General features: G+C 34.4%; 1 protein-coding gene and 1 pseudogene across 1 annotated transcript in view; one reads left to right on the top strand and one right to left on the bottom strand.

The window, feature by feature from the left end:
- The window catches only part of LOC107518778, a 31,198-nt pseudogene extending 15,044 nt beyond the window's left edge, over positions 1-16,154 (top strand).
- AVEN (apoptosis and caspase activation inhibitor) overlaps positions 1-17,445 on the bottom strand; it is a 150,602-nt gene that overhangs the window by 86,085 nt on the left and 47,072 nt on the right. The gene's annotated exons all lie outside the window — the stretch shown is intronic.

Here is a 17,445-nt window from a genome sequence, read left to right as displayed (position 1 = left end):
AGTGATTTATATTACAAATATAATTACATTACGGTCATTGGTCCTCACGAACACAATGGCGCCATATTATTTTTGTTACTTCTTTTTAGATCTTCACAGAACTCAGTCGCATTCAAATGTTGAGAAATGGCTTAATAATCATTGGCTTAAAAATTGGAGTATTTATTATAGCAATGTTCTACTGTTTTGACAAGAAAAACAAGCAAGATGGTCTTTTTCAAGCAATAAAGTACAACTGGCCCCAGAATGTATTTTCCCAGCCCAAAAGTTAGCCTCAATATCTTGGGCAGAAGAATCTTGAACTATGGGCTCCAGAACAAGCCAAGAAAAACTTATAGAAATCAATGAACGTAACCAACCAATGGCCACTCATATACAATCTATATTCATTTTTCGTATGATAAATAATCATAAGTGGAAAAAAGTTCAAAAAAATATTCTAGAGATATGTTCTCTTACATAGATATTCATATTACAAATGTGTATAGACGACCACTATGAAACCTAATTTTACTTCTTTCCCATAAGTCATCATCTAAGTCAATGTTTGAAATTCTAAGGCCTAATAACTGAAGTATGGACTTTGTCTAGATTCTAATTTTTTAAAAAAGGCTATGTAAAAACAGTTTCTGAGGCATGAGAAATTTGAAACAGACTGGATATTTTATGACCCCAAAGAATTATTAAAAATGAACCCCATTGTTAATTTTAATTATTATTATTGTCGGTGTGATAATGGCATAATGGTCATGTAGGGAAGTGTCCGTACTTTAAAAATATACATACTAAATTAAGCCTGTGGGAGTGAAATGAGATTCGCTTTAAAATATTTCAGCTAAGAAAAAAAATTAAATGAAGTTAATGTGGCATAATATTGGTAATTACTGACTCTGGGTAATGGGTTTATAATCATTCATATATTTCCAGTTTCTTAAAAGTTTGAAATTTTTCATAACTTTTTGAAACATTTATAAATATTCTATTGTCCAGAAACACTTCTAAAAGGACTCCACGGACAGGTAGAAAAATGAGGTACAAAAATTATAAAGCTGACATTTCTAGATCTATTCTTTTACAATGCTAGTCAGAATTCCATCTAAATTAAGAGCATTTTAAAATGAAGACCCTACTAAAATTTATACCAAGTGATGACTCATAATGCTTTATTCCAAAGCAACAAATGCATGGTGCCCAAAAGGCATGCAAAAGTAAGCGTGCCTTTCACACAAAAAAAGTGGCCTTTTCCCTGCTACAAATTTTTAAAACTCACGATATACTTTAATGTCTTAAAGACTTTTTTAAAAATTATTTTCCCTCGAGGGAAAACTATATCATGAGAAAAGAGCTCAGCAAAATTTCTGCAAATAATCATAGGTAAACTACAGAGTAGTTCTTCTGGCCAAAAGGACTAACAGAGGAAAATGAACATTTTCAAAAGCATTTTGGAACCTTATTCCAGCTAAATCTGTGCTCAGCTCTCTTTTTCCTCCCAAGATACGTCACTTAACTGTCTGCCAAAACAACTCTAGCCCATTCTACCTGATCACATTCCAAAGCTGCAGCTTTTCCTGGATTCACTTCTCAGTGATAAGCTGCTCGCTCAGAAAGCACCTATCAAACCAAATGTGATCATCTGTTCCTTCCTTTTCCCTTTCAGGGCATATTGCTGTCCATCAGAAGAAGTAATTAATGGGTGTATTATGTATGACAGCGTCATCCCATCAGCGTGCTGTCTGGTTTGAATAGCTCATATCAGCTCTTCATTCATGCCAAGTATGCTCGCTGTCCAGAGACATGATAAAGCTGTACTTCCTTTTGGATTTTTCCCTCTCTATTCAAAAATGGTATACCAGAACTATGTGTTACAGAAGCACAAGAAGGACAGAAGAAATTCCGTCATCCTCTACAGAAAAGAAGCTAATGGACTGAAAAGTTGGTAAAGGGAAAACAAGGAAAGCAAGAGAGTACAAGAGATCATCTATGCTTCTAGTCCAGATAATTTCTTAAAGCAACTTGATTCGGGAGCGTGTGTAATTCTGAAATATGGACAGAACTTTTCCAGAAGGTAAAACAACTATAGAAAGAACCAGAATTTCTCATTGCTGAAACATACAATGAATTTTTAATAAGTTCTGAACACTCAAGTTGTCCGTGGTCAGATCAACTGCAGTTATCAGATAGAGAAAGGCAAAATCCACCCTCTATTCTATAATCCTATCCAAATGGAATCCTCATCTGTTGCATGCTGCCCTAACTAATGCTACAGGATTACCAGGAATACAGATACAGAGACACTGCAAGAAATCAAACACAGTGGTAAAACACGAAAGGAAGTAGAGAAGGCATTTCAGGTATCGAAGCTTACTATTTCCAGCCAGAGTTAAAATTACTGAGCTTCAAACAAACCACTGCCAGGTAAGATTTAATTTTATAACATTAATTTATATCTTGACTACTGAAACTAAACCTGCCGATTCTGTGAATGAGCCAAGAGATTTGCATTTTATGCAATCCTCCCTTCAGCTTTACGCAGATTTAAGCCTTCTGATGTAAACACTTGTTTTTACTTATGCTACATAAACTAATCATCCCTAACTATGTAACTCTCAAATAATCCCATTCGATTTTCACTGGGTTTGTCCTACCTTTGTATTTATTTGTTAAATCCCAATTTTATTTTAATAGCTTGAAAAAATGCATTGAGAGAGCCCCGACTTGGGGCATGAGAGCCATTCACAGATGCTATTTACAGAGCATATTCAAATGAAACTTGTTTCCCAGGGCACTTGGTAAAGCAAAGAAAAATTAATTCATTTTTAATATTATTTCTATTAATGCAAAAGAACAAAGCTCAATGACTGATTTTTATCGTGACAAAAGAAAAGCAGGCTGTGATGTCACTGTCATTCACACTAAAGAAAAACAGTAACACTTGGGTAGAATGGGGTTAATTCACCCTAAAGATACTAGGAATATTTTCATAGTAGAGTAAACGAGGACATTTTCCTGATTTAACAATAGTACAAAAAGATGCCTGGTATTTTAATACCTCAAAAGCTTTAATTCAGATCAATGGTCCAAACTGTAAAATACAAAGAACTACTAAAGCCCTCAAAGAATTTCAAAAGGTATAGTGCCTTTGAGAAATTCCCTAGAAATCACCCCATAAAGAGACTTCTAAAGAGACTATCCACACACACACAGTCACAATTTTAATTCCCTATATAGATTTTTATCCAAAATTCAACCTTATTAGTTTTCATATAACCTTAACTATCATAAGTCTTTTGTATATGAATTCATTACAGAAATTCACTCATTTTCCAGTATCAAAAGAAAGCAGCAATTTAAATACAAGTAGTGACAGTGTAATGTACTAGTTTGTTGCAGAGAAAGTGTTTAAGGAATTTCAAAATATTTACTTTGTATACCAGACCTAACTAAAAGTATTGTTATTTACCTGCATTAAACTTACCTAAACCCTTAAGGATTCTTTTCATCTTTTCCTCCTGATTGTAATATATTTTGTAATCTGACAAGTTTCGAAAATATGTATATATTTTGTAAGTGAAAAATATTAACCAATATTTCAACTCATAATAATTAACTGGCAAAAAATATGAGATTAACAATATTCTGCTTAAGCAATTAGCTTCCAATAAACAGAACTGAAGAGGGTATAAAATTATATTCCTGAAGTCTTCTGGATTTTATGTATTCATTGTAATGTACACAAAGATTCATGTCCCATCAGTTTGGGGGCTTTGCTTCTGTGACTTATCACCAAAATTGGCAATGAATGAGCAAACAGAAACTACTTCTTACCCTTTAGCCCTGATCAGTATCAGTCCCAATGAACCTTCATTTTCTTTCCTATCTAAATCAAGGTTTTCTGTATAATAATCCATTCTGAATAATGATTCTTGGTTTAAGTAATAGCTGTCAAAAAAAATTCTACAGTCATTTGGAATAATTTACATTTTCCTCTTTATTTTAGTGAAAAGTGAATTAAATATTAGCTAATTTTATCAATTAGCTAACTTTGTTAAAGATGTATTAAAAAGCTGAAAATTGCTTCAACTTTAGCATCTCATAAGTACAAATGGATAAGTAATTTTATGCTAGTACCTGAAGATTTGGTTTCTTTATGGGAGTTTTTCCCTTGTATTGACAGAGTTAACATACAAAAAGATTTTGAACATTCTTAGGAAGTACTCAATGACTGCCTAATTGTTTCTATAATTTAAAATGTATTTTATGCACATATATAAAAGTTGTAAGGTTGTGTATCATTGGTTCATTGCATAAAAATGGAGCAAATATTTTGGCTACAACATTCTTACAAAGGTATTTGTTACTATATCCTTGGATTCAACATGGTTTAAGTCATCCAAAAGCTATAACCATGACAAAATACAAGCAGGTATATAGGTCAAAATAAATTACCACCGTTTAATGTCTGTTAACTTTTTTTAGATTCATGTCATCTCTGTCTGAAATAGCAAGAAATAGTTTTGTATATAAAATTAGAATATGCCTTAAATTCATTTTTAAGTGTTAACATTTAATTAAAGAGACTGGCACTACAAATTCAATAAATATTTACTGCTATCTGCATACTGTCACTTTCAAATTTTTTCTTAGAATTTTTGAAAAACTTTCTTTCATTCTAGTATAAGAAGAAAATGTTTCAAGCTTAATTCAACAGTATTTCAACTAGCCAGTATATTTGTTCCTTATTATGGTTAATTTTCTTCATGAAGTGACCAAATTTGAATAAGGATGGTGGTTCATCATAGAAATTAATCTCCTCTCCAGCTTCCTCCTGCTGAGAGAGAATAATCTTTGGTTTCTGACATTACAATCTGTGGCTGGGAAAGTGACTGTGATATCAAACAGATGATTATATCCTTTCAGTGTGAATTAGCTACAAAAGAGATGTGAGCACTATCATTTCAAGTCATATCACAGAGACACTGAAGAGATGCATGACAGGAACCAAATTAGAGAAAGATGCTTTCATTGCATTTGTCACTTTTACAGCATCAACTACTAAACATAAAAGTACCATTTCACAGTTTATTTCATTAATAATTTAAAAGAGGGAGTAAACATCATGTTGCTATAATTCACAGATAAAATGGGAGTGAGGAAAGCACCAGCAAGCAACCCGACAGTAATGGAGGGGAAACCTAGAGAACTGAGAAACAGGTGCAAAATATCACCTTGGTTCAAATAGAAATACTGATGCTACTCTGGAAATTGAGAAAATTATCAGTACATTCAAAATGGGAAAGAATTTCTGTGAATGAGAAAGAGACTCTTGAATGTAGATTATAAAGTGATCCCATGACTTAGATTAATTAGTATGTGGCACATAAGGGGGCGGGTGAGGGAGCTCATGAACATTCTTTTAAGGAAATATAAATTCATAAAAGAGGAATCACTTTAATAAGCAAAACTAAAGTGTTCTATGAAAGTCTTCAATAAAAATTTCCAAAAGATAATAAAAATAATGCGGGAGTTAGAGCTCAACAAAGGAGACAAAATGAGGGCTCAACTTACAAACATACACATACACAGACCATCTCCCCTCTTTTGATCATTTTTTATGCAGCTCTAGCTGCAAAGGACAATGCAGAACAACTAACCCTTCTTCTACACTGAATATAGGCACGGTTTATCAAATGATTAGCTGCAATAGCCCCAATTCAAGACATTAGTCATTTGTATCTCAACCCCCCAGGCTCAGAGCCTATATAGATTACGTGTAAAAAAAAAAAAAAAAAAAAACTCCGGAACAAGCCAAGCTGAAATCTTGTTATCTATAGTTACAGTTTCCTTGAAACAATGGTATATGAGAGAATTTTTAAAGCATTTTCCAGTCCTATGTACTGATTAATTACTGCTACTTTATTATTCAACAGTTGTTTGAAGATCCTGCTATGCTCCGTTTTTCACATGGTATTCGAGGTTTTAGTGAAATAACTCAAGAATCCAGACCAGTCAGAAAATATTATCACTTTTATAGACCCATGGTTTGATGTCACTTTTTCACACTTCCTACTTACTGATTATCATTGTATGAATGTATCATGTGCTTTTCTGAGTAACAAAAATCAAAAGACAGTTTCCACCGCAGTTATCCCAATAAAAATCTTTACCTGCTTACAGAATTTCTTGGTGCAATAATCTGCTGGGGATGCATAACCTAGATCTGTATCAGGCTTAGTACATAACATACTGCTACTCTAATATTTAATTAGCTGCATGTCTTCCTTCACATGTGTGGCAAAGACACAGTCCTCTGCATGCAGTAATTTCTGGGTAACCTGTGGTAATACCTACAGAAGAGTTTTTCATAGCTGCAAACTTCCACGGCACTTTGATAACATCTTTTGTAACACCTTGTTAGATTGCACTGGAAACCTATTTATACACTTATCTTGCCTACTAAACTCTGCATCCTTATGGGTGAGGACCTCAAGGATGAGGACCACATCTCATTAGTCTAGTCCCAAGGTAAGCACAGGATTAGTTAATTAATAGATGTGTTACACAAATGTGAAAATGTATCCTAATACATTCTCCAGTGCAATCTCAAACAAGCAGAAGAATAGTGATACTAAAATATACCTCAAATTCAATTCACTAGTAATGAGCAAATAGGGCAAGTACAGAAAAGTCAATGTAGGTCACATTCTGGAGCAGTCATACTAAAATAATGGCTAAAAACAGATTGTATCTGTTAAGTGTACAATATTATGAGGTGTGCAAATACCTCATATTTGATATGCATAATTACCCCTTCTACTTTTGCTCTGACATAGAAAACACATTTGCCATATCATATTGTTACCTAGAACTTCATCGATAATCCAAAAGGATCTAAATTGGCCCTCACAATATCTGGGATTTGATGTTGGTGTGTACAACTCAAGATTTTTTGACCTGTCATATCCCATCATTTTTGTAGCTATGTAACATTCTTTCAAACAAGATCTTAGATAAAACATCAAGATACATAAGGCATACAAAAGCCGATCCACCCTGGTTTGGTTGAAATGGAAAGCCTAGAGCCTTGCTATCTAGAAGGCTCCCCTTCTCATCCCATCTCTCCTTGCTCTCCCCTCCCAACACTTCTTGGACCAGCTCCTAAGGTATACTTTTTGTAATTGTTCTGCCATCTAGAGGATCCACATAGGTATTCTTCTCTATCTTAGCATATTTAATTCCATATAGACACTGCCAAATACACTACAGTTCCTGGGATGAGTTATGTGAAGCAATAGTTTCTGCTAGCCCTAGTGAGCATGAAAATGAAACAATGAGAATGTGTCATAATAGAAATCAAAGTGCAGTATAAAATCAACAAAATTTAATTGTTGGAAATATTAAGAAGCCCCCTTTAAAATGTTCTTTCACCTATAACACTGCAAACATTTTAGTTGCCTTTAGTTGATTCCAGGTTTACAGGCTCTGTAACTTAGAGAGTTTATAGTATTTAAACTATAAACCATATATAACTAAAATTTATATCTAGCAGAATATTAAATAAAGGCAACCTTTTTTTTCAAGAGGAAATATCTTGTTTCATCCTAAAAAAAACATGTTTTGATTATGGTGACATAATTATGTTATGTCATAATTATGTAATATTTTGTTACAATTATATAATAATTTATTCATTTCCATTCACTGATTATCTTCAGCACTATTTCCTATTTACTAAGGAATTCTCATTACTCCAAAATCTCAAATGATTCCTATTTTGAACCCAATCTCCCAAATGAGCAATGTCTTCCCCCCTTAAAATGTTTTAAAATTTTTTGAAATATATTCTTGAGATTTTATTTATTTTTAAATGTTTTATTATGAATTATTTCAAACAGATAACCAACACCCATGTACTTACCAGCTTTAACAAATATTAATTTTTGCCATTTTTGCATCAAATTTTTTTTTTATAAATAGGCCTGGGAAGAAAAATTCCAGTAGACAATACTTGAGATGAGTATATTAAAAGCTAGTCATATTCTTATATCCTTATCAAGGTTTTTAAGTATCAGGAGAACTTTTTATCTCCCATCCAAGTATTAACCGGGCCCCACCCTGCTTAGCTTACAAAATCTGACAAGATTGGGCGTGTTCAGGGTAGTATGGCAGTAGACAGAACTTTTTGTAGCCATAATTATACAACTATCTTTGTTACAAATACTTTAAATGTAAACATCAAGGCAGAGACAAAAACTTAAAAAAAAATCATTTATTGTCCCTTTCCTGCCTCAGATGTCCAGCTGAACTTTTCAAACAAATGTCCTGGAAGTAACAACAGAATCATAGGCTAGTTTCTTGTATCTTTCCTTTGTCAGCTTCCTGTGGTGTAGTGACATCCTAGATAGGAGTAAAATAATCAATATTACAGGGTCCCTTGGGTAGGAAACCAACTCTCAATGTGATTTTTTTTTTTTTAATGTAGAAAAGAGATACCTAAACTCGTGGTCACAAAAGCAGGAACTAGTTATAACAAGGTTAATCTCTGGTTAAAGAAAAAAGAAAAAAAGTATTTTGGGTTCAAATCGATACCAAAGAGATAGGAAGGTAGAAAATGTGCACCTCAGAAAACTCACTCATTCCCCCTTTTAGAAACAAAATAAACAAAAACCACAACAGTAACTACAATTGAAGGGAATACAAAGGTTGGACTTCTTACAGTGAGATAGGGAAGCTTGCCTTGAAGATAATTCAGAGTGAGCTCCAATAAATACTCTCACCATGGAAAATACTATTTCTCCACCCTTGAGCCTTTTGAGCTACTCTTCTCTTGTTCGGGCCCACTTCCATGTCTGGAAGTGTACTGTTGCTTTACTTTCCCTTCTAATAAAGCTACTCTTTTCGGGGGCGAGGGGGGGGGTGGGGTGTGTGTGTGTGTGTGTGTGTGTGTGTGTGTGTGTGTGTACATTCTATATATATATATATATATATATATATATATATATATATAGAGAGAGAGAGAGAGAGAGAGAGAGAGAGAGAGAGAGAGAGACTGAGACTGTTTCTCATATACTGCTTGCCTTAGAAAGATCAACTGATCAACACTTCGACAAATGCCAAGGATGAGATAAACAAATCTTCCTCCTACTCTCTCCTTGCCTTTATTCACAAGCATATAAAATACTGCACATCACAATAAACTCCAATTTTATACATTCACATTCTCTCTCACTAGGAGGCTATGACAGCATACTTAGAGCCAGGCTGTTGTAGCTCAACCCAATAACTTCACTGAGCACAATTCATATGTTCTCTCTCTCAAGGACACTTTGAAAGAAAGGATGGCTCATGCACATTTTCCTTTTCATTCCAACCCTACATCTTTGTGAAATTCTGAACCTTGAAACTATTTCTACAAAGGGAGAGTCTCAGGTTCTCCATTATACTCTAAGTTTCCTATAATATGATCTTCAGGTAAGTTAATCCTCCCTGTTAAATCAGCCAGGCTAAAATCAGAAAGACTATTCCAAAATTCGCTGCTCCTATTAAAAACTACAAATAAACTAGCCCAGAAAACTTTGGGGATCACAGTAGTCAATGAGAGAACACCTCTCTCTAGGCAGAGACCCAGTGCAGATTGGCCATTCTGAACAAGGCAGTACTTTTGTATTATCACTATTTCCCTAGAACCCTCTGAATATGTTGTGGTACCAGACTATGGTAAATTCATGAGGACAGAGGAGGTGTCTCAAGGGGAGAGGGAGAGAGGGAGAGAAAGTACATTAAAAAATCATTAATAAAAATACCGAATGAAAATTAAATAGTACAAATTGGTCCCTGGAGGGTCTGAGAAAAACGGAAATCGGCCTGTTTTTGCCTTTTCCAGGGTTCCTATGCCCAAAAAACATTAGAAGGAAATAAATCATTAACATGGAAACCAGTGAGTAATACTCACTTTTACCCTGAATCCCAAGTCTAACAAAAACAAATGTGGAAAATGTATAGAGAGAGGAGATTTATGTCCATGCCAGACAAGAATAGGGAGTAGGAACAGTGGAACAAGAGACCAAAAAACAGACAACAGGACCTTTGGGCTTATGTAGTACTCCAGGTCTCTTTCTCATCCTATAGGAATCTGTTTAGGAAAGTATATACTTGAGAATATGTGTCATTTTAAACTCTGAAAAAAATGATCTCTACTTCCTCTCTATATACCAATCTGATTATGTGTTACCCAAAGGACACAATCCCAAAGGAATCAACTCAAATGCCTCTCCAAAATAAAAAATGGAATTCAATGGGATGTCTACAATATAATTTAGCAACCACACTGTCTACAAATCTACAGAAAAGATACTTATCTAAGTAATTCATCTCCAACAAATACCTAAATGGTCTTAGGTTAAATCCCAACTGATAGGAGTCTCAGTCTCCCCTCTATGAAAAGTGAACGATTTAGAGCAACTGATATCTAAGATTATTTTGTTTCAAGGTGTACATTCTATGATGCTCCTTAAAGAATAAGGAAAAAGACACCAAAGGTTCAAAACACGCCACCTTCACTCAACTAAGAGAGGCTATTTTGGCACCCTTGCAGTCTTAAAGAGTACATGCAGAGAACCGATAGAGACCTTAAATGGTTTTATTTTAAAAAAGCAACTTATTTGTGGCTGTATATTTTTCTTAAGTCAACTGCTGGTTATTGGAATAGCAGAAGCAATGCAAGAAATTTAAGACTGATATTAGAAGAAACCATTCAGGTGAACACTAATTTGCTCTAGCTCTGAAATCATTATGTAATGATAGTTCTTAATTCTCTGTTCCCTGGGTTTCAAAACAAATAACTCATTTTTTCACTCTGATTTTGAGTTTTAAAGAAAAAAAAAAGCATAAGGATAACTAGAGAGAGGGACTTAAGATAGCCTGGTTGAATTAGTGCTATTTTTTTTAAATGACTCCATAGTAAACTAGTATGACTCATAACAATTAGGTACAAGGAAATCAAATATGTAGAGGTGAAGATACATTATTTTAAAGTTACATCAGGAACAGCAAATTCTTATTCAGAAATTATACTATATGGCTGACAGACATGCACACTCCTACACAGACTGGATTTAACAATATCTTTCTGTTAGCAGCATGCCTTTCAAGTGCCAGTGCGCTGAGAATGTCTTAACTTGACAAGACCTCAATGAGCAGTCTGCTCTAAAATGGTGTCACTTTACCTGTTGCTTTACTTAAGGGGATCTTAGTGTAATCCCATACATGAACACTTCCACTGGACTGCCTCTAAAGCAACACTCGCTCCGATTTCTCCAGTTGTGGCCTGATGGCCATATACAATATAAACAAAGTTTGAATATTAAACACACTTGTATGGGTTTCCTGGGAGAGTTTCCCTGAGAGCAGGCAAAGCATTAAATGAGTGTATAAAAGCCTTGGGCATTAAAATAGTCAATTACCTAAATGGGAAAGAAAGGGGGCGGGGGGCGTGAGGGGCGGGGAGGGGAGGAGAGGTGGAGATCTAAAGGTAAAACTTGCCCCACAGCTTGGTCCATTTATCATTATTAGCTGTACACAGAGCCCAAAATCACTTCCTGTTCTAAGTAGAGGTACAGGCAAGTACCTTAGATAATACCTAAATCACATTTACGCTTTATGTAAATTAAAGCATTACTGACTTGCAATACCATTCCGACTTCAAAATACAAGGGAAAAAATACAGCTTTCATATTTAAATATAGCCTACCATGAAAATGATATCATTTAAACCTCCAATGAAAGTTCAAAAAGACTAACCCGGGATTCAGAACACTTTGCAAATAAGTACTCTTTCATTCTCTAAGTGAAAGTGAAAACTGGTCTACACTGAGGTTAAACTGAGTTTATGTATAAATATTAAATCACAACTCTTTCCAAGAATCGTTCAAGCACTGGCAGCAATCCTTCCTGATTTTCTCTCAAAATGAGAGACGATATCTAAATTAATCCAAGAGGAAAAGTGAAAAATATTAAGAGTGATGTCTTGTCAATTTTCCTAATATGAAGCAGATGAATTTCATTTACACATACATAGCATACATAGTTTCACACAAAATTATCTTTTTCCTTGAGTTAATAATTATCAAAAGTGAAGAAAAATTCATTGTCACATAAATCCTGAGTATACTAGAATTCCTGAGTGACTCTGTCATGATACAAAGTCAGATAGTTGAAATAAATCCTTATTCTGTTTTTCATATCATTCCAGTATAAATGAAACAAGTAGCAAGCAATAAGAGTAATGTTCCCATTGTTGTGATCAGATCAAAAGGCATCAAATTATCCAACAAAAATATTTTTTTTTAAAATAGCCGAATGTTTTAGTCATTTTTTTTTGTTTGTTTTTTGGTTTTTGGGTTTTGTTACCAAAAAGTGGGGGCAAGGGGGTATAACTATTCCCAAATCATTTAGTGACTCATTTTCTATAGAGTATCCAAAGGGCCTACCGCTGCATAGCTAATCATATTCGCTCCGCAGAAGGTGACAGTTCAGTATAAAGAATAGCAATGGGCTTTAGAATCAGACGGTAGGAAATCATACTGCAGTTCCATCACATACTAGTTATGTAACATTAGGCAAGTTATCTAACTTAAGCTTAATACACCTCATCTATAAAATGGTTCGATAATGACTTTGCAAGGTTATCTTTAGGTTAAATAAATTATTGTATATAATGTACTGAATACCCAGCCAGGTGATCCATAAATAACAACTATTTTAACACATTCGTTTATGCCTACACTTCTACTACCCCTTCCACCCCGAATTAAGGTAGTTATTCAACCAAATTCAGAAGTTGACCCCAATACATATCACAACAATGTTGCCTGCAAATTCCTGCAATTCCCCCTTCCAATCCTCATCCTCTTCCCACCTAAATCCGACTCTGACCACCCCAAGAATTAGAAATTCTGTGCTTTGCAAAAAAAAAAAAAGGAAATAAATTAAAATATTGCTGACAATAGATTATTACTAAAATCAGTTCTGGAGGAAAGCAATAACAAATGGTTAAGAAGCCAAATATCAGTATAGTGGTCAAATTCAATTTGACTGACTGCTGTTAAACCACCCTTGCCAAATCTTGGTCATATTTTTTTAAGACTTTACAAGTTTTTTAAGTGCTAGAAATCCTTACCTGTATCTAGCACTGTACCAAATATTATTACTCAAGATTTTCTATTACTAAACTCAAATATCTGAAAATACATTTAGATTATAGGGCTGCTGAGAATAGGAGTAAGGAATAAATGGTATGTCATACATCAAAATGTCAGGATGTGTTTCCGCCTATGAATCTGGAAACACATTAACCACATTCCTTCTTTGAACCAGCCCCTACTTAACACCACCCTTCAGGGAACGACAGCTACCCTAGTATTACCCCAACCTCCAAGGAGATCGGCCAAATAGTTGTTATGTACTATACGGACTACTAGCTCACTGAAGCATGCCTCTTCCTCGTTTGTCAACTACTGGGGTAACTTTTAAAAAACTGCACCTCCTAATTTCATGACACCGTGACTGTCTCTCGCATATAAAAACACAAAATTAAATGATTTTTCTGAACAATAAATTTTAGACGTGTATACAAGGCATTTGGAATGTAGCAAATCATACATATGTATATACGCACACAAATATACCTAAATTTTATATTATACATGTACACTTGCATGTATTTATCTTCTTACTTGGTAGCTATAAACACCGAGATAAAATAAGTATTTTGTAACTATTAATGAGAAATAAATTAAAATCAATTATTGATGTTTTACCTTGTTTCACACATGTACTCTCATTAATTCTATTCGGTTAATATAAATGCTTCCACTCTTCAAAGAAATTGAGAGAAGAGTCAATAACACAAGAACAGCACTGTTTATAATATAGGTAACTCTGCAATAAAGCTTAAGCAAACAAAAAGAGCAAGTATTTTGTCATCACAGCTTGACCTCTTGTCAGAGGCCATTCTCAGCCTCATTCTGAGAGAACTGGTTCCCCTGAGCCTTTAAGGAGAAACAGGGTACTTGCATTGCCTCACAATGTTTTCGCCAAGGTGCTTATTCCTGTCATTGTTTTAACATATGCCCACAAATTCCTTGATATTCCTTCCTCCCTCTAGTAGGTAAAGCTTAATTCCCATCCCCTTAAGTGTGACAGGACTTAAGTCACTCACTCCTAGTGAACAGAGAATGAAAAGTAACCTTACAGTGGAGAAACCTGACAAAAACCATGTTAATTAAGTGAACAAAGTTAACATTATCAGTAATGTCATGTTGGTCTCATGTGCCCACTGATATAATCCAACAAGAAAGGCACATCATGTCTGTGGTATTCTCCTCAAAAATCCACAGCCTCAGTCCAATCATGAGAAAACATCAGAAAACCCAAATTGAGAAATATTCTACAAAATACCTAACCACTATCTTCAAAAGTTTGGTCAAGTCCAGAAAAGACTGAGAAACTGTTATAAATTAGAGGAGACTAAAGAGATAAATAAATGCAACATGGTATCCAGAGTTGGAACAGAAATAGGACATCAATGGAGGCAAACATGGGGAAATTCAAATAAAGTCTGTAGTATGTGAATGTTAATTTCTTATTTTGATAAATGTACTATGTTTATGTAAAATGTTAATATTAGGGGAAGCTAGGTGACGGGATATGTGGGAACTTTATATCTTGGTGCTCTTCTGAGAAATTTAAAAAGTATTAGAAAATAAAAAGTTTAAAAAATAAATAATTGGGCTTTAATGTCACTTAGTATTAAATGAATCCACATGCAAGATATGTTGTAATTCAACGACTTTCCTCACTGTTGAAACTGAAAATGATAGTGAAAAAATGGCTACTTGGGGACTATTATCAGTCATCAAATCCTTTTAGTATGACTTTACTTTGCCATGTGATAAATTTTTAAAAGGACAGATCAAAATGGATGAAAGCTGGGTCCTCTGGAGGTGATATTAAAATTCAACAGGTTGAACTACCTAACAGACTTTAATAGAAGCATTGACCACAATCAAAGACAAAACTCATAGAAATAAATGAAGATAAAGCTAAAATCAGAAGCTCTCCATGCAAACCTGTCTGATGAATATAAAAGGTCTGATGATAGATAAGTACAAAAAAAATTATGTAAAAGATCCACTGATATGAAAGGTTTCCCAACTGGTACAACCCTTGGTGACATAGAAGATTAGAAGATACAGGTCAAGCATAAAACATTCAAGTGAGAAAAACATTACATGAAGCATTTAAGAGATCAAAATTTGCAACGTCTGATAGTACTGAATTTGCTAAAAAGTTTACAGTCACCTGCCCAAAAGCATAAATACATACACTTTTTAATACTTTTCAAGGAAGATTACTTTGCAAAAAAAAGAGAAAGTAAAATAAAGTATAAGCTAAATTAGGAGCTAAACAAGAACAAGAAGAAAAACAGAAGTACTATAGATGCTGAAAATTCTAGAAGACAGCATGTTTGCTGAAATTTGGAGATGACTCAGATGATCAGAACTGTAGAGAAGATTCCCATTTCTTCTCAAATCATGAGGAAATAAAAATGGATAGACTTCACCAGAACAAAAGAAGGACTAATTCTATTTAAAGAAAAAGCTAAAGTAGCACTAGAGAAAGCTGAAGAAGTTAGCAATGGTAACCTACGACTAAAGAACAAAGAAGAGATGTGGGAAGTCCTAGGAGAAGTAGAAAAAGCAGCACTGAAAAAAAATCACCGGAGGATCTACAAGAATCCCTAAACAAATGGAAATCAAAAGGTCACAGATTTGAGGAAAAGGAATTAAAGCTGCCAAGGCTGAGTCTGTTAAAGGAAAAATACAATTTCAGGGCAAGAAAATGAAGGTTGGGAGTGATGATGTACATGATGAAAATGATGCAGCTGGATCAGTAAAAACTGACAAAGATGAACAGCATCAAAACAGAAAACAAAATGATAGGGGAGACCAGTAGTTCAGCAAACAAATTTCTATGTATTCACCTGCTTTTATCTTTGGAGTTTTGAAAAAAGAAAAACACATTAGGCTCACTTCAATGTCGAGCTGTAAGAAAAGGAAAGATTTGTGTGTGTTTGTTTGGTTTAACCTGTCTTTTTGCTATCCAGATAAAGATTTTTTTATGTATAGTTCTATTTGTTATTTCAAATGTTCCAAATATCAAAGGAAGAGTCTTCCATTAAATTGCCCTTGTAATACGAAAATATATTAGTAAAACAAATAAAATAACATACCATATAAAGAGGAAAAAAAAATGGACTGAATCTCTGAGGGCAATATAACTACCTGGCTGCTTCATGAGAAGAAAAATTGCAAAGTTTAATTTAAAAGTATAGGCTGCTAGAGTGATATGCTTTTTTTTTTCCCTTTCAGTCTAAATGCTGGCAAAAGGATACAAAGGCCAAAATCAATGTCATGACAATTAAAATCTCCCCTGAAAATAACTTTTTACAAAATTACATTGAAGAAGATATATGATAACATTAAATAAAAATAAGCATAGACAACTATGCTGACCAAACTATAGTCTAATCATGCGTATTTGTTCCACTTAAACACAGCTTACAGACTTGCACATAAAAGAATTATTTTACATGACTGTCTTCAATATTGCTCCAGTGCATTCTGCTCACACTGTAAACATTTTTCTAATTATGGTTATCGGTGACATCTTGAAAGGAATAGATAAAGCATATGGCATTAATTCAATGACTCACCATTTGGGAAAGAAGTGGTGGCAGGAGACAGAAAAATTGCTTAAAGATCTAACATTCACGCCTGAATGTAAGTGAGAGTGTGGCACCATTCTCAAAGCTTATGAAACATAACTTGGGACTGCAAGACTACTGTTCAAAAAGAAAAGTTGAAGTCATGATTATCTGTTTGAGGCTTACAGTAAGAGTCCTAAAAGGACATCAGAAGATTCCTGATCTCGTCAGGAAAAATATGATTTCAAACAAACTAGTCCCCTCCCTATATCCTCCACTTAAAAACATGAGCTACCACTGCACATGGCCAGAAACAGAGCAGGCAGCACCTGCATGTTGAAGGCACAAGATGAAAGGTACTCAAAGAACTGCAACTCCAAAAATGTTTCCCATGCCCTTTATTTTTTCTACTGTTAATGGACACTGAGTTGCTTACTATGGTAACTGAAATTCTATCATTTTTAGACTTTTTTTTCCTTGTATGGGAGAGATATGTAAATAAGACAGGTAATACATATATACAATGTAAGGAATTATGAAGCAAACATAAGTAACCAACAACCAGGTCAAGAAATAGAATACTGCCAACATCACTCCTCCCCCACCCCCTGACATCTGCTATATGCCCCTTCCCAATCCTTACCCTTCATCTCACCACTAGAAGTGACTACCTAATTTTTATA

The sequence above is a fragment of the Rousettus aegyptiacus genome, unplaced genomic scaffold (genome assembly GCF_014176215.1).
Source record: "Rousettus aegyptiacus isolate mRouAeg1 unplaced genomic scaffold, mRouAeg1.p scaffold_m13_p_3, whole genome shotgun sequence".
Classification (NCBI taxonomy): domain Eukaryota; kingdom Metazoa; phylum Chordata; class Mammalia; order Chiroptera; family Pteropodidae; genus Rousettus; species Rousettus aegyptiacus.
Note: the sequence above shows the minus strand (reverse complement) of the source record. Positions and strands in the feature narration are given on the sequence as shown.